The sequence below is a fragment of the Pantherophis guttatus genome, chromosome 1 (genome assembly GCF_059756535.1).
Source record: "Pantherophis guttatus breed Tessera chromosome 1, ASM5975653v1, whole genome shotgun sequence".
In the NCBI taxonomy this organism is placed as follows: domain Eukaryota; kingdom Metazoa; phylum Chordata; class Lepidosauria; order Squamata; family Colubridae; genus Pantherophis; species Pantherophis guttatus.
This window is the reverse complement of record NC_142063.1, coordinates 45,591,826-45,612,748: the sequence shown is the minus strand read 5'-3', so window position 1 is coordinate 45,612,748 and position 20,923 is coordinate 45,591,826. Positions and strand designations below refer to the sequence as shown.

Below are 20,923 nucleotides of genomic sequence, written 5' to 3'. Positions count from 1 at the left end.
TCGCCAAAACTGAACACTTTAACAACAGAATAATCAGAGAAGCCATCGAGATAGAAAAACAGCCACACATCATGAATAAACGAGATGATACCTCCCGCCTACCAGCCATTTGGAAACCCACCCTCATTGACAAACGAGTCCCTAACACAAAGAATGACACCAGACCCACACTCACGAAAACCACACAGGATGTCACCACCACACATCCACACAAAAAGCAAACCCACACTGATGAGGCACGACCACAAACCAGAAGCCAGACCACAGCTGCATCATTAGCAACTTTAAACCCCTCCAATCCATACATGAAGCAAACTGACACCCACCATGAAGATGTGGCACAACCACGAACGCGAAGCCAAACAACAGCAACGCCGCTCACCACCTTAAATCCCCTGCAACTCAGACTAACCCGAGCACAACCAACCCCCCACCTAAACAGAACACACTCCCAGCCAATCAGAGCACAGCCAACCCTCATCCAATCAGAGCACAGCCAAACTCCCAACCAATCAGAACACACCTCCACCCAATCAGAACACAGCCAAGCTCCCACCCAATCAGTTCACACCCCCACTGGCAGTTAAAAGGAAGAAACAGCTGCGATCAAGAAGCACCTAGAAGCACGAAGCCGAAAACACCAGCCTGAAGATGACGAATGAGACTTCGTCGAAACATCGCCAAGACCCTTCTAATTTTACGTGGGAGAAAACCCGAATAACCAAAGACCTACATATACCTATATATACATACACACACACACACAGAGGGGGAGGGAGGGAGGGAGGGAGGGAGGGAGCGGGAGAGAGAGAGAGAGAGAGAGAGAGAGAGAGAGAGAGAGAGAGAGAGAGAGAGAGATTTATATATTATATATGATAGCTGAGTGATTTAGAGAAATTAGACCTCTATTTTGTTGCCAAAAGATGACAGAAGTTGGAAATCCTTTTAGCATACCTGGAGATTGTGCTGTTTTACTCAGTAGACAAACTGAAGGCTATCCCTATATCTATGTTAAGCAGTGGATATAAAAAGGAAAGAAATGAAGTTTTGGGTGCATACATTGTTATCACATAGCAATCTGATATTTGGATGCACTCCCAAATGCAGCAAAAGTCAATATGCATTTAAAAATCCTGGGATGTTGCAGTGAAGATTTAGCAGCATAAAAACAGGAAATATTTCAGCTACAGAGGAACTGGGTAGGCAGTTGCAAAGCATAAGTTTAGATTTTTCTATATCTTACAATTTAAAAAGCAGAAGCACACTGTTGTTGCTTTTTGCATACAAGTGCAGTACAAGTAATATGAAGAATTATTTATATCTGAACTGATGAACAAAAGGCAACAGCAGGATAATCAATAGGCTTATTAGTTGTGGATTTCTACATTTATATATTAGAGCCAAAGCTTATATATTGACAATAAAGACATGCTACTACAGACTCACACTGTGAGGGAGGTGCAATTTCCAAATTTGACACATGCATACATACATACATACATCTGGCAAACTCTTTTCCTTTAAAATTTTGTATGACTTCGTCATGACTCTATGTATCATCCTTTTATGATTTTTTTACAGCCACAATAATTAGCTCTGAAGTTCACATACTAGTCCAATATTGGGGGGGGGGGACAGTGAGGAGGTAATGAAACGATGTAAACTTGATTATATTCCATCAAGTTATCTATGAAAGTTAACTTTTACAACAAAAAGAGGAGAAAGTGCAGTGCCCAAGGGAAACACCTTGTACACAGACAGTTTTTTTTCTTTATTATTTGATAAGATATTTGAGGAGATGACTGTAGCTCAAATTGTAGGAGGTATACCTAATGAGTAACTGAGAATCTTGATAAGGAAAAAAAAAAAGAACTACCCTTACTTTTAGACATTTGACGATTTTCTTGTTCTTTTTCCATGAACACCTATCTGTCCTATCATGTTGTCAGTTTTGATTTCCAAGTTCAATCCAGTCTCTCTCCTTGGCTTCCAAAACCATTCCTTGTGAGGATTTTCTTGTTCTTATTTTAAAAACAGCTATCCTCGACTCTCCTGTGGTGCACGGCTATGCTGCTTCCACAGCTAAAAACCTACTTTCTGTTTTCTTGGACCAACTTTGTTGCTTTATCAGCCTAAAAAGATAACCGTTTCCTTCTATTTTGAAAACCACTTCTTCATGTTTCATTCTAGCTCCGTATATGGCGCAACCAGTATGCAAGTTCCTTATTTCCCTGTTGTGTGGTAGAAAATTACAGAAATGTCTCAAGTTGGAAGGAACTTCCTAATTCACATGCTAGAGATTGATATATTAATAAATCTTATTCTCAGTTTTTATTTTGTGTGTGTGTGTGTGTGTGTGTGTGTGTGTGTGTGTGTGTGAGGGAGGGGAGATTGTCCATATAGGATTTTGCACTAATGTGTCTCTCTATAGCTGCCACTAAACTCCAAATGGCTGCAGCACCTCCACAAAACATGACTTTAGGATTTCTTTTTCTTATTTGATAATTTACTCTTAACTGTACATTTTATTCTGGATCTGTTTAATGAAATAATTTTTGAATGTAAAATCACTTTTTAAATTTATAAATGATCAGTAGAAGATGGCAAAGGAGATACAAATCTGGAAATTGCCTAATCTTTATTACAATATTTAAAAATAAATTCTTGTTACATTATCACAAATTAAGTTTTCATAGTTAATGGACTGAATTTCAACAAGAAATGCATATAGCAGAATATCACTAAATTAATTCAATAAAAACATCAAAATTTGGAAGCAAAATTGGATTCCTTGAAACTTGATTGTAATGCTAAAAGTGACAAATTAAATCAGATCACCAGGATAAAGAAATTAAAGATTTGTAGACAGGACAATGACGGAAGCCAAATTAAAAATAATGGAAGAGAATTACATAAAAATAACATAATGTTCAGAAGTATACCTGAGGATTTGGGGAAAGAACATTTAGAAAGCAAAATATAACACTTACTCAAAACCTTTCTCAATTTGGATATAAATGAAATTTTGGAAATTCAAACTATCTACAGAATAAGCTTGTGAACAGTACAAAGAACATTACCATGGCATACTTATTGAATTTGCCTATATTAAGATAAAAGAAGCTTAGAACTAAAAAAGTTATATTCCTTTAAAACCTGAAGACACTACTGAGTTTTTATCAGATATACAGATAGTCCTCGACTTATGACCTGGATATACAGTTAATACTTGATTTACGACAACTAAGCCCAGAATTTATTTTGCTAAGTGAGAAATTTGTTAGGTGAGTTTTGCCTCATTTTACAACTTTTCTTGCCACATTTGTTAAGTGAATCATTGCAGTTGTTAAATTAGTAACACAGCTGTTAAATGAATCTGGCTTCCCCATTGACTTTGCTTGCCAGAAGTTCACAAAAGATGATCACATGACTCCAGGACACTGCAACCGTCATAATATGAACCAGGGTGGATAAAAATCAATGATTTTTTTAAAAAAATTAAAAAAAAACAGATTTTTTTGATTTAAATCGGATTTTTTTGATTTTTATCGAATTTATTTTAATAAAAAACTTTTGGGGTAAAAATCTATCATAAAATAGTTTTCTATTTAAGATACATAAATAATTTAGTTTATTCAGCATGAAATGGAGCTTAGTTATGTAGCATGAGGCTGTATATTCTGCAACACTGGGACTATCGGTGAGTCAACAGTGGGTCAAAGGAGTAGCAGAGATGACAGTTGTTCTTTAAAAATTATGATTTAAATCAACTCGATTTAAATCAAATCCACCCTGATATGAACCATTTGTCAAGCATCCGAATGTAAATCACATGACCATGGGAATGCAAAATCATTGTGGCCTGCAATGGGATTGAATCTGACATTCCTGGTATAGGGTCTCCTCATTGGGCAGGGGGTTGGATTAGAAGACCTCCAAGGTCCCTTCCATTGTATTCTGAACATTATACCTAGAAAAAACTGGTACATGTTTATGTCTGGTATGTTACTTCAGCATTGTTAAAAACAGCAGTTAATTTTCTAAAAAAAAATTGAAAATGTATTGATCAGACTACATCTTTTTTTTTCGTATTTAATAGCAATACGTGGCTCAACAATTTTGGAAAATGATTTATAACAGAATGAAACAGTTCCAAAAAGTGAATTTCCTTTCTAGTGCTACACTTTAATTAAATACTACGGTACTAAACCTAATATTCCAGTGAGCTATACTGAACTAGCTTTATATCTAGTAACTGCTGCAGGGATATTTTATATTTCTTACTGCAAAGTATATATGGATCTTTCTGCAGATAAATGGATATTTAAATTGTGAAGCTGGCAGGGAAAGTTTTAAGTCTACTGCACATGGCAGCAGCCATCCTGAGCACCACCATGCTCTCAATGGTCATCCAGGCATCTTCGTGCACGCACTTGCCTATCTGCTACCCTGTTTGTGAGCTGCCTGGGATTTGCAACTGCCTGTCGGGTCCCCTGGTTGTTGGAAGCTGGCAGGATGTTGTGAGGAGATCTTCACTTAACTGTAACAATGCTGGGATTGTCATTGCTAAGCAATGAGATAATGTAATGTTGTACTTTACAGCAGTGCTTAGTGATGGAAATTGCAATTCCAATAACAGGTAGCCCACAAGTTATGACCACAGTTGGGGCTGGAATTTCCATCATAAGTAATCATAAAGTGAGTCAGCATGGGATCGGACCCAATTTTTTTATTACGGTTATTAAGTGAATCATGTGATTAAGCATGTCATGCAGTCATTACGCAAATCTGGATTCCTCGGTTGATTTTGCTTCTCAGAAGCCAGATGGGAAGGTCACAAATCAAGATCACATGATTGCAAGATGCTGCAACCATCATAGATGTGAGCTGGTTACCAATTGCCCAAATTGCAATTCATATGACCGTGGGCGTGTGGGTGTGATGTGACATTCATAACTTCAAGGGTGGGTTCTAAGTCACTTTTTCTGAGAAGCCGTGATACTTTGAACTGTTGTTAAACAAATAGTCATAAGTCATGGACGATCTATACCATTGATAGCCAAGGACTACCTGTATTTATTCCAGTTTTTTATCTATTTCCTGATTCAAACTGGCTGAGGCTGTAATTTTTAGCAATAATGATCAGACACAGATACAAGAGGCCACAGGCAGCCTTGCAGCCACGGTTTATTCTCCATTAATTTAGAACTGGTAACCCATAGCAAACTGGTATCAAATTCTGGAAAGGTAACTCATTAAATAATTCTTCGAATTCACTCAGAAAAAGGTATTAATAGATATTAACTAAAGCCAAGTAAGTCACATGTTGTTGATTTTGAATTGAGCGAGCAATCTCAAAGGAAGAACACTGGGCAATACAGCAACTGCTACATGATACTACTTTACTAACTTTATAATTTGTTGAGAAATGAATACGCAGCAAAATAATGCCTTTGGATAGTGCTTATGACAACCCACCCAGAGAACTGCAGTTCTAGGGCAGTTTTGAAGTACAAGAAAGAAATGAATTGTATCAATAATACTTTATATGGTACACTGAAAACTGCCAAGACATCCTTGCTTTTTAAGCTAATATGATATTCCATCTACCTAAATCAGTTTTATTATTATAAAATACTATCCACAATAGCTGTCCTTATTAAAAGGCTCTAACATATTTCCTCTAAAAATCATATTTTTTCTAGGATTTGTAGTAGTTTTTTTTTTAAGTATAAAGGCAAAAAAGGATTCTAAGGATATTATATACAAATTTACAGAAGGAAATTTTATGATGCTGTAGAATAAAATGCCAAGTAAAGAAAATGAAGTTATCACTCATACAGAAGTAATTTTAATTACTGCATGCATAAAAAATTGTCTCCTGTATTCCATTTATTAAATGTCAGAATAAGAACAGAAACAAACTCAGCTTCATAATGGGAAAGCTTTCAATCTTATTTCCATTTTTAAATCATAATTTTCAATAAAGTTATGATTTATAAACTTTCATAAAGTTCAATCTAAAAAAAAATTAAAATGCTGTACATTTATTGGCTCCAACCAAAATTACGAACAATTACAACATTAGAAAACCTTTTAATTAGATTTTCTCCTTTCTAATGCTTTCAGCACTTTTAAAAAGTGAGTCATTGCAGAGAGGTTGGTTTTACAATCTCATATAGTAAAATACAGACAATAGCTTATTTGAAGTAGGATGAGACAACCTCAAATTTGTCCATTATAGCGGTGTGACACAATTCTGAAAGAAAGGTTCAAAGGCTCAACTCTTAGGGCAAAAAGTAGAATGCATTCAAAATCCTTTAAAAATGGTATCAGCAAAACCAGAAATCTTAACAGTTAGATCTTACAGTTAGAACAGAAATCTAACAGTTAGATCTTAACAATAGCGTGGCTAAATATGGTTGTTGGTAGAGGGCACACAAAAAAGGTAGAGGACTCACAAAAAGAATCTCTTCCTGGGTTTTCCTTACCAAAAAAATTAAAATATTTTTTAAATGTTGTAATGGAGAAAATAAGACATCTTGCTCTAGGTGCCCTTTAGACTTGTATTAATTGCAAAAATGTCACTGGAATGAAAGCTAAATACTTTGTGTTTATTTCATGGGTCAGGAGGAAGAATGAGAGAAGCGGGGAGGGAGGGAGATGTGAGTACTTCAAATTCCTCTTGAAATCCATAGAGATCAAAGGTGTTTATATTTTGTTTGAATCATGTTGGTTATGTCAAAACATAGGCAAGCATAAATAAAAGCAAACAGAAGCAAAATTTTAAGAACATATCCAAAGACCTTCTTCAACACAACTCATCTATTTCTGCATTTATTTGTATTACTTTTTTTTCAATTTGAGGATTGGGTGGTAACTTTGTGAATTCTTCATTTCCTTTGTTAACATGTGCACATATAAAGGATTACAAAGCCTTTATTCTTGAATAGTTCATAACTACACAGAGCAACCGGTAATTTTTTTTACAGCCTTTTACTTAGTATATTGCTTCTCTTATTACTGGAGAGCCATGACCTGAAAATTGCAAAAGGCTTCTCTCAGTGTAATCTTATACCCACAGAAAAATTTAATCCTGTACCTATTCAAAAGTGAGCTCAAAGAGATCTACTGCGAGGGAAGCAAGTAAAGGGCTGTACTTATTGTAATGCTCCGGGTTTTAGAAAAGTATTTAGACATTCACTTGCAAAAAAAGGAAAACCCAACATCAATACCTTGAGGAATTCTAAAACTGTCTTGAATCACATGATACATTAAACAATGACAACATGGCTTAGAGAAATATGTGAACTCAGACAATTTGTCAAGTTTTATTAAAATTCTGGATGGTCAAAGAATTATTACATTGCATAAAGTTGTAATGTGGTTTGGTGAACTTTTATGTAATGAATTGTAAAAATGCAAGTTACACTGATTCATGAATCATAGCATTTAGTTTAATAGTTTGCATAAGTCAACCAAGTATATCTTAATAAAAATCATGTGTGCTGGTTCAAGTGTGCTGGGAATCCAATCTCAATGAAATTTTCTATAGCTCCATGTACGTATTACTGTCTTATATTTACAAGTTGCAATAATAACTACCGGTAGTTAATGTATTATACTAACTCAGTGTTTGCTTTATCACGTTTTCTAATAAGTGCTATACTGTAAATTATTAATAAACCACAATGGATGTGTCTACATGAAGCATTACCCTAGAAGAAATTAACCAGATTAGCTTGATGTATGAACTCAACTACAAATGTGCCTATGTGCCCTCCTTTACGGAGGACAGTCCTTCTTTTGAAAAACTGCCCAGAACTAGTTTATATGAAGACTTGAAGTTAGCACTGAGTAAGTATGTAGATAACCACTTTTCTTTAATAGCAAGATGTACAATATTCTTCTTTTAACTGATATCAATAGTACTATCTTAAGTTAATACAAATAACTGTATTCCTTTATTTTCTTTTTACAATGCATACTGATGAATGGAAGGACAAATAAGCATAATTTAAGGTATATAAGCTATGTGGGAATATGTAAAGAACATTTAATTAAAATATTTAGGAAGATTTTAATTCCTAAATATAAGTTAACATTTACAGCATTTATTACTGCAACGTATCTTGCAGTTTCATCCCAGTTTGAAAATAGATACACCACCATACTAGAAGAATAAATGAATGCAAAATTGCTGTGTCAGAGGCAAGTATATTTCGCAGCCAACTTTGTTAGCATTTGTTGTAATGAATTTTAAAAGGTTTAATTCATCAAAGTTGCCTCCATCCCTAATCATACCGCTGGATTAGTATCCTAATGATAGTGATACACAAAATGCTAGTTTACACAAATTTATCCAAGACCATCTTTTTCTGTAAGGCTTCTAACAACTTTTTAAAAAAAATAAACTCAGTCACAGAATGTCCAGGTTACTTTTTTTATCAGTAACTAGCTGATAACCTGGCATTGCCCAGGTATTTCTTTATCCCAATCCTGAAATTGCTTGAGGCGTTCCAAAGTTATGCTGGAACATACATACATACATACATACATACATACATACATACATACAGCGAGCCATTTATATATTTCCTGAAATTTTATTCTAAATTTACAATATTTGTCTAATAAATTATTAGACTGTTTACAGTAAAGAGTTAAAATTCTAAACATTTAATACATACTAAAGTGCATTTTACACACACTTTTATCAAGGTCATGCAGGCTCCATCTGCAGTGAGGCATCTAATGCATCTAAACCATAAGGCTCAATTCTTTACCCAATAAAACTTAGAAAAAATTTTTTATCTGCACCAGTTGCCATCTTCATTCTCGTTCCTAATAATTAGATTTCCTTCTGTTTACTCAAGCCCAACAGTCTTTTTTCTATCCCTTTCTCAATGGATTCTGTCCAAGCATTCTAAATAATTAGCTAATATTTAGCAAGAGAACACTGGGAAGCAAAGTGGAATTGTTAACCTTTCTATTAACAACTGAAATCGTGATTTTTTTTTTTTACCAGTAGGATTTTTTTTTTGCATAGGATGCATTTGTCTGAATTGAAAATTCTCGTTTCATGAAACTGGCACTTTAGATATTGAATGGATCACATAAGTTATGACTATATAGAGAAGAAGGGCATGGTTGGCTCAGCAGTTAAAGACCCTAAGCTTGTAAACTGAAAAGCTGACAGCCCGGTTTCGAGACCCAAGTGTCATGTGATGGGGTGATTTTAAAACTTTCAAAAGATTTTAAAATTTATCATAACTTTGAATGGTCATGTGTCAAAGATTACCAGTACTTTACTTTAAAAGCCTTCTCCAAACTGGCACCCTCCAAATATCTTGGTCTCCTTGCAAGCACAGTTGAATCATGAAAGCTGTATGCCAGTTTTCCAACCTTTTGGGGATAGTGATTCTGAAAATTTGTGATGGGCACATTTATAAAATCAGGGTTATAAGAGATTGGCCTATTCATAAAACTATTGTCAATATAACCACAGGCATTAAAACAGAAGAAAATATAAAGAAAAAAATTGCCAGAAGACAAATTATTTGACACTGATTTTTAAGATCTTAATAGAATTTTTGCATAACTCAATGGCCTTGTGTAAATATACATCAATATTGATATAGCACTTGTTCTCTATGGCACATCAATTTCCAAAAATTAAAAGGGCCAACTACCTGATCAGCATCATATTTATCCTTGTCCACACATGTATAGTATACATTGTGTGTATGTATACTTTTTTTCTGGCTTTACCTCATTTTTTAATTTATTAAGTAGTTTTGGTTTCATTGCAATGGTTTTAAAACTTTACTCTTCTTCTTTTTAAATTATTTTGGATTCCTCTGGGAGGAAAAGCAGTATAGAAAATAGATATTTTACATTATTTTTTTCCAAGTTAACCAATGTCATCTGGCATTTTGAGTTCTGAGATTTCAGAATGTAATACAGAAGAGATTATCATTAACATTTCCATACATCAGTTGCAAGAATTATTTTAAAATAAAACATTTTTGTGTACAGACTCTGTACAGTCTTAATTTATAATTTGCTTGCTCCATCCATCTGAAATGGAAGTTTTTAAACTAAGATAAATAAGCAAATGAGGGAATTTACCAGACTGCAGCTGTTTATATTTTCCTATATAGTATATGTGTATGTGGGCATATTTATACACACATATTCATACACATGTGTGCTGAAGAGTCAATGTAGTGCAGGGGTATCAAACTGGTGGCCCACGGTCCAGATGCATCACATGCAGATGCCCACCCCAGATTCGCAAATGGGAAAAACTTCACGAAACGTCACATGACAGCAAAGTGATGTGGCGAGTTTGACACCCGTGATGTAGTGTAATGGTTAAAATGATGAACAAGGAGTGGAAAAATCAGGTTCTAGTCCTCTTTTAGGCAGATAAACTGATTGGGTGACTTTGGATCAATTACTCGTACTCAGCTGTAGATCAGAAAACTGAAAAGCATCTGTTTACCAGCCTGCACTGGACATTGTGGTTGAATAGAGTATATAACTTAATGAGGAGAAATTTACCCTGCAGCTGATTGAATCAGGCTAATAATGTTTAACATTTGTACTGAGGCTAGTACTGCTTTGTATAAACTTAACAAAATCTATGAACTTGTTCCATATCCTGAAGCACTAGGTAAGTATTTGGGGGTTCTATAAGAAATACTGGAACACTATTATATGCTTATTAATTTATATACAATCATTTCCCCTTAAGTGTAACGAGACTTGAGTCACAATGCATAAACAAAATGTGCCTTTGTATGGAACTGCTAGGGTGAAAGAACATAAATACCACCCTTTTCCTGGTTCTACAGAATCAGCTCTCCAACATCATTTAAGCCATGCTAAGCTTGCTTGGAGGGCTTTCAGTTTAGTCTTCATGTATATGTTATTGAGAATTTATTTTATAAGCTCTCTTTCCTTGGGTATATTCCTTAACTGACTAATGTTTCACTTAAAAATAACCCCCTCAATATTTCAGAAAAACAAGTGTTGCCTAGCAACAACTACTGCAAACTATTTTCAGCAATATTTTACTTAGGCTGAAGACAAATGTACTTCTTTGTAGCATTGTGATGAATCCAGCTGTTTCAAAACTGAAGGAAACTTTTCCCCCTTTTCCCATTTCAAAGTGGTAATTTAAGAACATACCTACAAAATTTGTAATTTCTCATGACAGTGCTGCCCTATAAACTATATATTTAAAAACATATCCACTCCTATTTTCTATTAAACTTTTTCTGCACCACACATGACATTATATAAGTACATTACAAAGAACTACAAAGCAACAGGCAATTGAGTTTAATCTTCTATTATTGCAGGAATACAAATTAAAGGGCCTCATACAGATGGGGCACTTTCTTCCATTTGAAAACCTCCAGGGAAAGAAGAACTCACAATCTCTGGGTAACTGTCTTCATTTTTAAACTGCTTATTACTTTGGAAAGTTCTAATGTTTTATCAAAATCTGCCTTCTTGTAGCTTAGGCCTGTCCAACTGGCAGCCGTATACAGCCTGTGCAGGCCACACCCACCCCAACTCCGCAAAGGCAAATAACATTGTGATACATCAAGATATGGCCTCCGATGCGAGCAAGTTTGACACCCCTGACATTGTAGCTTAATTTAATTAGTACATGTTCTGTCATTAGAACACAGATTTGAATGTCTCTTGTAAGACTTCCTTTCAGGTACCTGAGGAGTTCTATCATATCTCCCTTCAACGTCTTAAGGCAAAACACGACCAGCTTCTTTAACTTCTCATCATAGGACTTCACATTCTTCCTGCCCTTCTCTGAGCCTATTCCAGTTTGTCTTAATCTGTAATTTTTGGAATTGAACACAATACTTAACATGAGGCTAGATTAACATTGTAAAACAGAATTATTTCCATAATTTAGAAACTATACTTTTGCTGATACAACCTAATATTGCATTAAAGCTTTTTTGTAGCCATGACACATTGTTGACTTATATTCAACTATCATTCTAAGATAGTTTTCACAAGTATTATTTCCAAGTCACATATAGTTAGCATCAATTTGAAGATGCAGTGGCACTGAAAAAAGTGACTTATAGCCAGTTCTCACAGTTATGACCATCGCAGCATATCCATGGTCACATGATCAAAATCTAAACACTTGGTAACCAGGATGTATTCATGATGGTTATAGTATTCTAGGATCATGTGATTGACATCTGCAACCTTCCCAGCTGGCTTCGAATAAGTAAAGTCAATGGGGGAAGCTTGTAAGGAGCCTGGATAGCTCAGACGACTAATGCATTGTAATTTAACTCCAGCTGTCTGCAATTAGTAAGTTCAAATCTTGCCAGGCTCAAGGTTGACTCAGCCTTCCATCCTTTCTAAGGTAGGTAAATTGAGGACCCAGTTTGTGGGGACAATAAGATGACTTTGTAAAAATATACAAAAGTATGAAGGCTAGTGCTTAACGCATTGTAAACCACCCTAAGTCTCCGGAGAAGGGCGGCATATAAATCAAATTTTTTTAAAAAATTAATTTACAACTGGGATGATTTACTTAACAACTGTGGCAAAAAGGGTCATAGAATAAGACAAAACTCACACAACCAACTCACTTTGCAACAGAAGTTCCAGTATAATCATAAGGCAAGGACTTCCCATATCCCTCATTTTATATCTAAGCACATCATTACTGTTTCTTAAACAAAAATGTGTGCATATGTCTTTCTTGAATTGTATAATTTTCTATCCATTTTTCTAATCAATCAAACCAGAAAATGCTCAGAACACATTCCTTGCAATTAGCAGTTTTTCAGAAGAGGACTTTTCCATCCCTTGTAACAAAGCATAGCCTCTTAGTAATTTCCCCAAATCCTGCCTTCCCACCAGGTCTCACTTAATTCCACCAGCAAACCCCTGTTTGTATTCCTTTCTCACTTATAGTGCTTAACTCAGCTGCTTTATATTCCTTCTATATCGCTGCTTAATTATCAGGATACATTCAAATACATGCAACAGGCAATTAACAGTTCTCAGGATATACTTCTTGCAATCAACAACTATTCACAGCTGAACAAACACTTCTTCAGAACTATTTTTTCTTCCATTCAGTTGTGTCTGATTTCTCAGAAACTTCCTGGACAAGGCCTGCGGTTTTCTTGGCAAGGTTTTTTTAGAATTGGTTTGCCATTGCCTCCTTCCTAGGGCTGGCCTGAGGTCACCCAGATGGCTTTGTGCCTAAGACTAAAACTTTCAGTGTCCGGTTTTTTAGCCTGATGGTTTAATTGCACCTTCTGTGTTCACTCTCTTATCTTTGCCTCTTCTTCCTGTTGAGATCCAAGTAAAGTCTTGCTAGACTTATTTACTACTGTTATTAGCATAACTACTATTCTGTATAATGATAAGGCTGTCTTTTAAGCAAATTCAAAATAGGAATGCCCATGCCAGGGCTTTTTCATATATGACAAGCACAAATAATTGAAAACCTCTACTATTTACTGCTTTCCTAAGGCCAATGGGTAGTTGGCCATTACCTTTCAGATTACTACCCTTAACTGGAATGCCAGTTTACGAATGGCTGCACACTTCTTTGAATATTTATAAAAAGGCAGGATGCACACATATCTGATCCTTCTTTGGGTACGTCTACATTCTAGGTTCTCAGGCATAGAGCTTTATTTAATTCCTTTTTTTGTGATCCTATTCTGTGACCAAATTTTTATTTGTTTTCATTTTCTGCAGCATCAAATGAATTTTTTTTAAACCAAGAGTTTATTTGAACTGCTAGCTGCAATTTGGCAGTTCAAATCTCACCAGGCTCAAGGTTGACTCAGCCTTCCATCCTTCTGAGATGGATAAAATGAGGACCCAGATTGTTGGGGGCAATATGCCGACTCTGTTAACCGCTTAGAGAGGGCTGTAAAAGCACTATGAAGCGGTATATAAGTCTAAGTGCTATTGCTATTTTAGCATGTTAAATATTTCTGATCTTTGATCAATGACCCCTCAAATACTGCTCAACTTTAAAAAGGTTTAAAGATTCCCCCTGTTCAGTTGTGACCAACTCAAGGGGATGATACAACACATTTCCGATTCTCAGCTGAGGGAACCTGCATTGTCTGAGAGACACTTCCATCAGCCAGCATGAAACTACGGAACACAGTAACTTTCCCATCAAAGTGGTACATATTTACAGTATCTACTTGCATTTTACATGCTTTTGAACTGCTAGATTGGCAAGAGCTGAGGTAGATAAGGGGAGCTCACCCCGTCACTCAATCTCGACTCTCAAATCTCGACTGTCGCTTTTCCAGCTGACAATCTGAGCGTCTTTAAACACTGAGCCATACAAACTACAATTCATCAAGAACTTGAAAACAAATAGGTCCCGTATTTTTCTACTTGCTACAGTTATTTTTAGTTTGTTTCTTTACATTGTATGCTTTATGATTTAATCTTTATTTTGTTAACCACTCAAGGAGAATGACTCATGCCAGCAATATGAGAATTCTATCAAGCTTAGCTCAATAGTATGTAACACTGGAAAGAAAAATTAAAAGCAATTCTGCTGGTTAATACAAATATTCCTCCAATCAGTTCATTAAATATTTAGGATATTTAGCATTGCTATTTTTCTTATTAATATAAGAAATGTTTTAAATAAAACTTTATAAACTTCACCTAGCTAAGGATTTGTCCATTTTCAGAAATAAGAGTTTCAGTTAAATCTCTGAAGGATTTATTTTTACCTCCCACAGTTTTTTCATAGCAATCAGAACAGCAGCAGAAAAGTGACATCTTCAAGTACAATCTAGTGATTTAATGCTACGCATTTAGTAAAGATTTATCAGACTTTGCTGTTCCCCCCCAATTTTTTTTTGCAGAAACAAGCAAATATATAACCAGCAGAGAGTGGGTAGTTAGTTCCCTATTTCAAACCTCTAACATGAATGTGTAATCTTTTTGCTATTAAGTAACGGAATGCTTAATTAGTAAAATTATACACAAAAATGGAGGACAGTTCACACAGGCTGCAATAGCAAGCACATCAAAGAGGACAGTATTAAGTCAAGGTTAAAGACAAAATACATTTGAAAAAGTACAATGTTCTCTTGGACATAATCTGCTAGTTCAGACTAAATCGCAACAACAATTTTGAATAACAAAGTTATCAGTAAATGTAAGGACTCTTCCTCTGTGCAGAAGGAATGAAACAACAGAAATTTTTTCCCTCTCAATTATAAAGGAAAGCCATTATTTTTTATAATTTTATATGGGATCATCCATGCTGTTTTACTGCATGCCATGCTCTCAGAATCTATTAACATGACAGAATTTAAGATTTAATTTGCAATTTACTATGCTTTGATTTCTCAACATAATTTGTTTTTAAAACACAGATTGGCAATTTGTGGCGCTTCAAACATTGTTGGACTCCATGAGCTTTAACTAACGAAAGTAAATGGTGAGAGGTAACAGGTATTGCTATCTCACAACACTTGGAGGGTCACCTTCATCCCATAGCTATTCTTGTTGTAGATAAGCACTTCTATAAAAACACAATTCAAAGTTCACTAATGCAGGGGTCACCAACTACTGTGGCCCACTACTGGGCCGTGGCCTATTTGGAATTGGGCCACGTGAGTGCCTGGCTGGAGTGTGTGTTCGCGTGCTCAACATGCGCAAATGGCGGATCGGCGGACACACAGCCCAGTTCCCCTCTCCTCCCTCCCCAGCCGGGCCGCCAAGCTGCAAAGATTGGGAGACCGCTTCATGAATGGAACAGCATTAGGTTTAGTGTACTCTAGAAAATAACAAAAATAAGGAAAAATAATTTTGGCTGCGCAAAGGAAATAAAAACATAGCAAAAGACAAAGCAGTGCATTTGTTTTCATATACACTAATCTAGGGCTTTACTCTCTAAGAAGTGTTTCAGATTGATGGTTTACCTAATCCTAACAGGACTTGATTTAATAATACCTGGATCAGCTACTAAAATATAGACTGTTGCAAGGGTGTTATTCTATTATTTGTGAATTGACATTTTAAACCAAATCTTCAAATTACTTCTGGCAGACTACAGCTTCAGAAGAACTTATTACCCACAACGCTGATTCATTGAGAAGGAGAGAAATTAGCACCTTCCTTCTGCAAATGTATTTCAAATCTCACTTTCCAAAGCACAATTAAATATTAAATAGAATGTTTTAAAAGATCTTCTATTCTACCAGCTATTTCAGACTCAATAAACATATTATAACTTCTATTTCTTTGTACTCAAAACTGATTTTTCAAACTTCATATAAGCTTCATGTATTAATGCATATTTGTGTTTATTATGAAAGGACAAAATAATTTTTTGACAAATATTTTCCCTATCTTGGTTTTTTCAAATACAATACAATACAGATCATTTTCTAAGTAGTACATATTCCAGTTTAAGATTCCATGATCATGTCATATTAAGCAATGTTTGCTTGGGCACCAAAATGTATTCATCCATCCTATAATTTGTAAACCATGCTTTGTTCCTTGGGATAAGTTCAGACATCACACTAATTAAGAAAAAGAAAATAATGTCTGAAAGAGATTTAAGGCAGTAACTGGCTGTTTTTGTTGCTGCTAAAAAAGAATTCCTGCATATTGGCATTTGTTATATGAATAACTGCCATTAATAAGTTTTGACCTGTATTATGAAGGAGCAGCTACTAACAATATTAAATGATCAACTACCCATCCAGAATGATTAAATTTATAGATGTAAAATCACACTAAATTATTTTGTCTAGAAATGAAATTTGCTTTCAATATGTTTCATCACATTTTCATTTCTTGGAATGTGTACTGTACCACATTTTGATCATTTTCTTACAATAGGTTTTCTACCTCTTTAATATAATATAATAACGGAGTTGGAAGGGACCTTGGAGATGATCTAGTCCAACTCCCTGCTTAGACAGGAAACCCTACACCACTTCAGACAAATGGTTATATCTTTAATGTTCTTGGGTGGCTGCATACTTCTAATCTGATTGTAACTATTATTTATATGCATCAAGGTCATCAGATCAGCAACTCTGACCATAAACATTTTGGAATTGCATCATTTATATACTTTATTTATGTATTTTTGTTACATTTATTTGCCACATTTTTCACCATGAGGTTATCATAGATGGCTTACAATAAAAAATATGAAATTAAAAGAGTGTAAACAAAACAGAAGTAAAATAATAGAACAATGAAATAATGAAAAAAAAAATGAGAATACATCAGTATGATAATAAAAGATGATTGGGTGGAGACCAGAAAATGATGGAGTCTGCCATCAATCCAGAGCTACCTCCAGTGTGGAACTTTAGTCCTTGTTTAGATCAAGAATGACTATACCAACATTTTAAATTAAAAAAATTAAAAGCGATTGTATTTCCCCCATGCACAAAATACAGTGTTACAGGTCCTTTAACATCCCCTCCTTAATTCACACACAACAATCACAAAGGTTGATTTGCTTACAATAGTAATCTAGGTTAGGGCAAGCACTTTAAAGCTGAGATATTCCTGAATCTTCATTATATGAATACTGTTTTAAATTCTTTAATTCGATCTTCCTCAATTTGGTACCCTCAAGATATAGTGGACTACAATTCCTAGCATTTCCATCCAGCAACCTAACACATATGTGTGACAGGAGGTTGCTCTAAACAAAAAAAAAACAATATATAAAAGCATGCATTATTCTACCTGCAAGCTATTTCAATGGACTAGTTCACTATGCAGATCAGCCATATTTTACTTCCTACATCAAATCAGGCAACTTCTAGAAAGGGTGTGGGTGCTTCATCACTGCAGGTTTAAGAAGTGGTTGGATGGCCATTTGTCCAGAATGGAATAGGGATTCTTGATTGAGCAGAGGGTTGGACTAGAAGGTCTCTTTCAATTTTGTTATTCTGTATTAGATATGGATCTAGAAAATTTCATCACAGACACTATCTTACCATTGGTCAGCTTCAGGAAGATACACACGTTTTTAATTAATGCATATGTCACAAGATATCTCTTACTAAGAACAATGATCCTTGAGGCACCGAATATTTATGTTTGAAGATATTTATATTAGAATGAATGGATCGTTGGTTCTTACCTGATACGTTCCTTCTCGTTGAGTGGAGACAGCAGCCAGCGTGGGTAGTGCCCATCCAATCAGCTTGAAGGACTGAGTCTGCCAATTATTCCTAGTCCCGCCCTTGTTGCCGGGCAGACCAGCTTTTGGCGAAGACTGGAAGACAGACTCGGTGTGTGGGACAAAGGGGAAGCCAAAGGCCGAAAAGACAGAAAGCATGACAAGTCCAGCACGAAGAAGAAAAAAGGGGAGGGTCTGGCTGCTGTCTCCACTCAACGAGAAGGAACGTATCAGGTAAGAACCAACGATCCTTCTCCATTGAGAGTGGAGACAGCAGCCAGCGTGGGACATACCCAAGTTCACTGTCCCGATGTTAGGGGGGGATCACGCTGGACCACATTATCCTCTCCGGCAATCACTCTCTGCAGAACTCGGCGACCAAATGACGCTTCGGCTGATGCAAACTGGTCGAGTTTGTAGTGTCGGATGAAAGGACCAGGGGAAGTCCACGTGGCCGCCCTACAAATCTCCAGCAAAGTCGCCTGCGTTGCCCAAGCTGCTGTCGTAGCTGCGCTGCGGGTGGAGTGAGCTGTCAATCCTGAAGGACGTGGAAGGGCTCTGACATCATAGGCCGTGGCAATAGTCTGGCGAATCCATCGACCAATGGTTGAAGACGAGACCTTACTGCCTTGAGAGGTAGGTAAGAAGGAGACAAAGAGCGACTCCGAGCGACGGAAAGGGGCCGTCCGCTTCAGGTAGATCCGCAGTGCCCGCCGGACATCAAGGGCATGCCAACGACGTTCCCGAGGGTGAGAAGGCCGGGGACAGAAATTAGGCAGGACAAGTTCCTGGGCCCGGTGAAAAACCGAGTTAATCTTTGGCACGAATGTTGGATCCAAACGGAGTATCACTCGGTCTGCATGGAAAACACAAAGGTCCGGACGGGTGGACAAGGCGGCGAGTTCAGAAATGCGACGAGCCGAAGTAATGGCCACCAAGAAGGCAACCTTGCAGGTGAGAAGTCTGAGACTGGTAGTTCGAAGCGGCTCGTATGGAGGGCCCGTAAGAGACTGTAAGACGAGAGGAAGGTCCCAGGTAGGGTATCGATGCAGAGCAGGAGGACACAAGTTCTTAGCTCCCCTAAGGAAACGGCGGATCAAAGGGTGTTGGGCTAGAGAAGACAATGAGCCACAGGTAAGTACTGAAGATAAAGCTGCAACGTGCCGGCGGAGAGTGTTAGGAGAGAGACCCTGGGAAAGGCCCTTCTGCAAAAACATCAGAATATGGATAATAGACGGTTGGAGAGGAATGACACCAACTTGGTTACACCAGGTGTAGAAACTCCGCCAGGTGGCAGAGTAGATGCGTTCCGTAGAAGGACGTCGGGATGATAGTAAGGTATGCACAACGTCTGCTGGAACCTGGACCTCCCTCAAAGAGCACCGCTCAATCTCCAGGCGGTTAGATTGAGCCAGGCCGGGTCTGGGTGCTGTAGGGCGCCCTGTGAGAGGATATTGTCCGAGAGAGGAATGCGCCACGATGGGGTCACCGATAGGGACACGAGGTCCGCAAACCAAGGTCTCCGAGGCCAATGCGGAGCCACAAGTATCACTTCCGCTCTCTCGGAGATAATCTTGCGGATGACCCTGGGAAGGAGGGCCGTCAGGGGAAAAGCGTAGAGAAGGCCCGACGGCCAAGGAGTCCGAAGGGCGTCGACGCCGGCCGCTCGAGGATGAGGGTATCGCGAGAAGAACAGCGGAAGTTGAGAGTTCTCGTGAGTCGCGAACAGGTCGATCACAGGACGGCCGAAGCGAAGAGACAGTTCCTGGAAAAGGAGCGGGAGGAGACGCCATTCCGCATTGTCTATCCGCCAGCGACTCAACCAGTCCGCTTGAACATTCTCTACCCCGGAGATGTGCTCCGCCCGCAGGGAACACAGGTGGTGCTCCGCCCAGATGCCCAACGCGACAGCCAGGGTCAGAAGAGACTTCGATCTGGTGCCTCCCAGTTTGTTTAAATGAGCCTTTGCGGCGACGTTGTCCGTGAGGACAAGGACGTGGGCTCCGGAGACCAGATGGCGGAATGACTTTAGAGCAAGAAGGACAGCCTTCAGTTCCAGCCAATTGATGGGATGCCGAGCTTCCGAGGGTGTCCAAGTCCCTTGAGCCAGATGACCTTGGCAATGAGCTCCCCAGCCCAGGAGACTGGCATCTGTCGTCACCACTACCCTGGAGGGTTCGAGGAAGAAGCACCCCGCCGAGAGAGCGGGGGAGTGCCACCACCGGAGGGATCTTCGTACCGCGGGAGGGAGAGGGATTGGCTTCAGTGAGGTGCCTCTGCCAGCCTTCTGTAAGGGCAAGAGAAACCATTGGAGTTCCCTGGCATGAAGCTGAGCCCAGGGAACAATAGCTATCGCAGATATCATCTTACCTAAGAGCTGAGACAGGACATAGGGGGAAACAACCCGACTCCCTTCAACCTGGGAAACTAACCTTCTCAGACTAGTCTGCCTATCGGGAGAAAGAAAGACTTTGCCTTGGAGAGTGTCAATCAGGGCACCCAAGTGAACTAATCTAGTGGAGGGGAAGAGATGACTCTTCTCCAAATTCACGGAGAAGCCGTGAGCTGCTAGCGTCTCAACCGTCAGGCGAATATCTATGGTAGCCTGATGCAAAGAAGGGGACAATAGCAGGATATCATCTAAATAACACAAGAGGCGGACTGAACGAAGTCGGAGCCGAGCCGCCAAAGCAGCCAGCACCTTCGTAAAGG

At 37.8% G+C, this 20,923-nt stretch overlaps 1 protein-coding gene across 2 annotated transcripts in view; it reads right to left on the bottom strand.

Moving 5' to 3' along the window:
- ITPK1 (inositol-tetrakisphosphate 1-kinase) overlaps positions 1–20,923 on the bottom strand; it is a 137,172-nt gene that overhangs the window by 80,687 nt on the left and 35,562 nt on the right. The window lies entirely within an intron of this gene.